At 45.0% G+C, this 6,659-nt stretch overlaps 1 pseudogene; it reads right to left on the bottom strand.

Annotated features, from left to right (window-relative positions):
• Nucleotides 1-462: 462 nt before the first annotated feature.
• Nucleotides 463-563, bottom strand: LOC119822131 (annotated as a pseudogene).
• Nucleotides 564-6,659: the final 6,096 nt, after the last annotated feature.

Below are 6,659 nucleotides of genomic sequence, written 5' to 3'. Positions count from 1 at the left end.
ACTGGCTTCTTTCCCCAGGTCTCAGAGATCTGGTCCCTCACTGCTCCTTTTCTTTTTAAGCAGCAGAATCTCTCTGGCTCCACAATGCCCTCACCAGATCTCGGGCTTGGAAGGCGCTCCCTGATACGTTCCAGTCTCGTGTCTGTCTCCTCTCAGGGTCCCTGAAAGAGGCAACTTCGGGGCCAGATAATACACTCGAAGTCTCATTGGCTTATGAGAATCCTTTTCAAACTTCATTGAAAATTGCTGCGTCTCATTGGTCCCCAGAGATGCCAATTACTGGCCTCTTCATGATGCACGCATGCGTAGAAAGGTAGTGTTGGGCAACGGTCGGTGGGGTTAGTGGCGGTTGCTGCCAAGGTCATCTGCCAATTGAAGGGTCCCATGGTATCCTGGAAAGCTGCGTGGTGGAAGGTCTTTTACTCTGTCCCTCAAAAGTTTCTTTTTTTTCTTTTCTTTCTTAAAAATAAACGCTTCACGAATTTGCGTGTTATCCTTGAGCAGGGGCCATGCTAATCTTCTCTGTATCGTTCCAATTTTAGTTCATGTGCTCTCAAAAGTTTCAGAATTGCACCCATGAGCGGCCAGCAGGTGACAGCACCGACTGCTGTAACGGATGTTTACCCTCGTCAGTACTGTGCGGATGACCACTCAGATTATACACAATTGTCAGTTCTTTTATTACGTTTTAGTGTATCTTGCGTGCATATGTGTGGACAATCATATGTCAAGGTGCACATGACAGGGAGCAATTTCTGGAGTCAGTTTCCTCCTACCTGTAGTCCCAGGAATTAAACTCAGGATTTCAGGCTCATGGACAGGGGGCTTCACCTGCTGAGTTATCTCTCTGACTTTCCGCACTTTTCTTTGAAATAGTAACATATTAATTATATACAACATAATTAGTTTCGTTGCAAGTTTCTCCTAAGATCATGTAATGTACTTCAGGCGATTATTACCTTTTGAGGTAGAGTCTTTTTACCCAAGATGGCCTTGAACTCTCTTGTGTAACTGAAAATGACCTTGAACTTCTTATCCCTCTGACCCCTCTTCCTGGGACATGGGTCACTGTTGGGTGTCACCATTTATACATTCCTGGGGATAGAAGCAAGCTGGGCAAGCGCTCTACCAGCTGAGCCCCACCCTTGCCCTTGTTCACGTTTATGCCTTCTGCTCCCCTTCCACCTTCCCTCAGTCCTCTCCTTTCAGGCCCCTGTCTCCCGTCTATATTCCCCACAGGGGAGGACACCTGCGCCGTTTGTCTTTCTGACTCTGGATGATTCTGCCTTACACAGAATCCTGAGAACGGGAGGCTTTTGTTGATGATGCCGCTTAGCCCTGCGCTGCACACACCACGCTGTCTTCATCTCTTGTGGACACACTGCTGTTGTGAATGGCTCAGTGATCATGGTGGGCTGGCTGGAGACTCCAGAGCAAGGGGACATTGGATTGTTTTGCTCTTTGGCACAGCGGCATCACATGGGGTCCAGAGGTGAACGTGCTGTTTTACATAGCTGCCGGCTCCTTGTCTGCAAAGGAAGGAAGCAATGACCTGGTGACAGTATTTTGTGTTATCACATATGTGACAATGAACATGTTTTTGTGAGTGAATATTTATTTTATTTTGTTATGTGTATCAGTGTTTGCCTGCATGCGTGTCTGGTAGCACTTGTGTGCCTGGTGCCTGCAGAGGCCAGAAGAGGGCATCAGATCCCCTGGAGCTGGAGTTACAGACAGTTGTGAGCTGCTCTGTGGGTGTTGGGTTTGAACCTGCACACTCTGGCAGCCTGTGCTCTTATCCACTGAGCCATGTCTCCAGGCTGGATTTTTTTAATAGGGAAAATGTCACAACAATAAAAGGGTTAGAGAAGCTCTTAGCTCTGTGGAGACAGATGCAGAACTTGCCATGACTGAAATGACTGACACTCTGGTCAGACGCTGCAAACACCAAGAAATGGCAGCTCAGACACAAGACCTAGGGATAATATCATGCCCCTTTAGGATCCCCAGAGATGTGTGTTTCGTGCGGGCTCATGTGTACATGAGAGCCGGAGGCCAGATGTCTGTGTTGAAGGCTTTCCTTGCTCAGGAAATTAATTTTGTGAGAAAGGCTTTTGTATCTGCTGGATGGACAGCGAGTGCCGGGATCTGCATGTTATGTCCCGGAGTGCTGCAGTTACTATTATGTGTTGCTGTGCCTGGCTTTTATGTGCACACTAGAGATTTGAACTCAGGTCCCCATGCTTGCATAGTAAGAACTTAACCCACAGAGTCAGCTCTCCAGACTCCAGGAATGACTTTTTGTTTGTTTGCTTGCTTGCTTTTGTGTGTGTCTGTATGAGTTTGTCCTCGAACTCATAAACATGCCTCATTTTGCCTCCTAAGTTCTGGGATTAAAGGGGTGGGCCACAAAGTCCAGCCCAAGAAATGTCTTTTTGAAACTTCAATCATAATAAAAGAAACAAAATATTTCAATTGCTTTGCTCAGCAGTCTTATTTGTCAGTAAGAATTTAACATTCTAGGATTCAATACATTTAAGACAGGTATGTGATTTGTGAAGGGAATAGGGAAGAATTAGGGCTAGGTGTTCTTAGGTCCTGGTTACAGGACAGAATATATTGAGGTCCTTAGGATTCAGAGAGACCACACGCCTTAATTCCTATTTTGTTCAGTTAATTCTCTTTGGGATGTCAGCAGTGGTTTATTGGAGCTAAATAATTCAACAGAGTGAATATTTAAATTTTCAGAAAAAGAGTCAACCTAGTTTCTAAACACACAGACATTATTAAAAATTATGTGCATTTACTATTCATTTTTTTCCAGACAAGATTTCTCTGTGTAACAGCCCTGACTGTTCTGGAACTTGCTCTGTAGACCAGGCAGGCCTCAAACTCACAGAGATCCACCTGCCTCTGCCTCCTGAGTGCTGGAATGAAAGGCATGCGCCACCATTGCCTGGACTTTGAATTGAGTTTTTAAGGTGAATATCAACAGTCACCACTTGCCATTGGACATTGTCTATTTCCCTTGTCCCAGCTGTGTGGTGCAGATATTAGATGACTGCTCCTGAGGATTCCTATTCATTATTTATGGAAGTGTCCCCAGGTAGGTAGGGCCTCAATTTTTGGGGGTCCCCCTGCTTCTGTCTTTCAGGTGCTACCATTAAAGCTTTGTACCACACATGGCTGTAATTGTTGTTGTTTTCAAATGGGGTTTCATGTAGCCTAGGCTGGTCTTGAACTCATAGCGTAGCCAGAGAAGACAGCCAGGAACTGTTTGTTGATCCTCCTGCCTCCATCTCTAAGTCCTGGGGTTGTAGGTGTGCACCCCAACACCTGATTTACACAGTGCTGGGGCTCAAACTGGTGCTTTATGTGAGTGAGATGAGCACCCTACAGTCCAGCCTGGGAGTTGTTCTCAAATGCTAGAGTGCTGGCGTGTTCTGGAGACCTGCTGCCAACAACGTGATCTCTGCTGAACTGAACTACGAGACACTACGAACTGTACATGGGAAATGCTTACAACCAAAATTTGTTTTCTCTTTTCATTTGAAACAGAATCTCATGGAGCCCAGCCTAGCCCTGTAAAGGATTTCTTTTTGCCACTTATTAATGAAACAAATCCTGTGCACAAATATCAAAGGAAAAGTAAACCTGAGGCAAATCCTATTTACCTCAAGAACACACCAACACGGCTTTCTTTCTTTCTTAAAGGGCCAGAGCTCCTCCTTGCTCTGCCTCCTTTTCCTGGTTTTGTCCAATCCTAAAGTCAACCTCGCCTTGATGTGGGATAATGCTCTTGTACACTGTAAAGATTTGTCACTCATATTGGTTTAATAAATTGCTGATTGGCCAGTAGTCAGGCAGAAAATATAGGCAGGACAACCAGACTAGGATAGTTCTGTGAAGAGGAAAGAGACACAGTTGCTACCTAGACAGAGATGAAGCAATATGAGACTGCCTCACCGAGGAAAGGCACCAAGCCACCTGGCTAAACATAGATGAGAATTATGGGTTAATTTTAGTTGTAAGAGGTAGATAATAATAATACTGAACAATAGCCCAAACAGTTTATAATTAATATAAGCCTCCATGTGTTTCTTTGGAACTGAACAGTGGTAAGACCAGGTGGGACAGACTTTTGTCTACAAATGGGACCCGAACATTTGGCAAGAATTTCCACATAAAGCCTGAAAAAACTGAAAAAAGGATTCTAGGCAGACAAAAGAACAGAGTCAAGCACAGTTTTTTGGTAACCATCTTTACTTTGGTAGGCTCTATTTGCTGGCAGTGAGCAGAGGTGTTGCTCCTCCAAGGGAGGCTTCCTGACTTAGCATTAGCAGCAAAACCTGCATTGGGCTCCTTGAAGAGGCCCTGCCACCAAACTTAAATGATGTTTATGGGCAGTTACCAGCTTGCTTCCTGATGGTAGTAGGGACCTAGAAACTTCACAGAGTTGTGGGAATAAACATGGCTCCTGCCAGTACCTCCACCATGGAGCTAGACTCTCAAAAAGTTAAGGAATGGGGTGGAGCCGGTCGCTAAAGCTGCAGCTTTAATCTTAGTCATACTGCTTAGCAGATTAAAGACTCATATGGTCAGAAAAAGAGATATCCAGTAAAGTCAGATTCAAATGAAGAAACCTTTAAATGGTTTACAGTGTGTTTTAAAAAATGTATTTAAGCTTGGGAAAGAAAAGAAAAAGGGTAGAGAAAGTCCTTTTAAAAAGGGTGTGATTGCACATGCCATTAATCCTAGCATTTGGGAGACAGAGGCAGGTAGATCTACAAAGTGAGATTCTGGACAGCTAAAGATACACAGAGAAATCCTGTCTGGCATTCAGAAAACCTATATTTAACCATATTTTTTTTTTTTTGGTTTTTCGAGACAGGGTTTCCCTGTAGTTTCTAGAGCCTGTCCTGGAACTAGCTCTTGTAGACCAGGCTGGCCTCGAACTCAGAGATCCGCCTGCCTCTGCCTCCCGAGTGCTGGGATTAAAGGTGTGCCTATCTCCATTCCATCTCCTCCCCTCACCACACACACTTTGATTTGGAGGAGATTTTTAACAAGCATGCTGGGGTTAGAGCTCAGGGGACCATGACCCAAGCCCAGAACCAGCTTTTTGTTAAAGTAGAACAGCAAAAACCAACATTTTAATAGTAGCCATACCTAAAAGATACCTGGATCCCTGTAAAACTGAATTCAGTTGCCGAAGGAGGGATCAGAATGAAGTCAAGAACAGAGAAGGCTTAGAGACGAGAACTTTATTTTAAAAAATAATTAATTTATTAATTATTCTTCTACATCCTAGTAGTATTTCCCCCTTCCTCCTCCCCCTTTCCCCCAGTTCCCACCCTTCAATGTACGCCTCCATTGCTGTTCAGGAAAGGACTTGGTCCTCTTGTGGGACTTTTAACAGTGGGAACAGGGTCTGTCTCTGACTCTTTTCCTGACTCTTGAGATATGAACTATTTCAGCCCTGGGCATAGACAGAGGATTCTGCAGGAGGAAGCTGAGAGACTCATAATTTAGTGAGGAGTGTGCCCACACTGTAGGTGGCTCCTCCTTACCTCCCTCCCTCACTTGCTCCATCTGGCTCCAGGCTCCCACATCTGCCGTAAACTTATGGACACACCAGAAAACACAGATCCATCAAACTTAAAAAGACAGAACATTCAGACAGTCAGTGCATGTGGAGATGGTGGTTGGGGCAGACAGAAACAAACAGTTGGTGGCCACCTTCATTCATATATCCAGTAGCCAATTTTCACCTCAGCTTTTCCAACAGGGACCAAGGGAGTCCTGTTGGTCCCTCTGCGACTTGGGGATTAATGCTGTGTCCAGTTTTTCCAGGAGTCTCACAGATGCACACTACAGGCAGACAGGATTCTTACCTCCACCTCCAGTGGTTTTCTGATTTCTCTTTTCACACAATCTAGTTGTTGAGAACTGGCTGGTCGCTCCCCCAAACATTGAGTCCATCAGCTTTGCCTGCATGTGTGACTGTACACCTTGTGGTGCCTGGTGCCCTTGGAAGTCAGGAGGATACAATGGATCCCTTGAAACTGAAGTTATAGGTGGTTGTGAGCCACCATGTGGGAACTGGGAACTGAACCTGGAACCTCTCCAAGAGCCCCCAGTGCTCTTTACGGCTGAGTCATCTCTCCAGCTCCAGGAAGGAGCGGCAATTGGATGAATTTCAGTTTTATATCATTTTTGCTCTTCAGTCATCCAAAAAGGACAAAAATAACTATGCCCTCTTATTGTTCTCTGCAGATACAGAGTTTGCCAAAGTAGGAACTCTTAAATAAGAGGTGTTATACAGCCGGCCCCCATCCTAGGCTCAAGGACGCCTCCTGTCTTTGACTTCCAAGTAGCTGTGGACACAGGTAAATACCACTGTCTACAATTTTTTTTGTAGTCTCATTTGCAAAATCATCTTGCAAGAGGTACCTGATTCTTCCCAGAGTCTTTGAAGGTGGCTAAGCATGTGCCTGTCTGGGGAAGGAGAGGTTATTGTTAGGAATTTTTCCTAAAGCAAGCTCTCTGCTGATGCAAAAATCCCAATCAAGCCAAATCACAACAAGCCAAATTAAAAATATCCAGGTTCAATGGGATTCCTGTGCTCTCAGGTGGCCCCAAGGGAGAACTGGGAGGCC

Source organism: Arvicola amphibius, chromosome 8, assembly GCF_903992535.2.
Source record: "Arvicola amphibius chromosome 8, mArvAmp1.2, whole genome shotgun sequence".
NCBI lineage: Eukaryota > Metazoa > Chordata > Mammalia > Rodentia > Cricetidae > Arvicola > Arvicola amphibius.
This window is presented reverse-complemented; position numbering and strand designations above follow the sequence as displayed.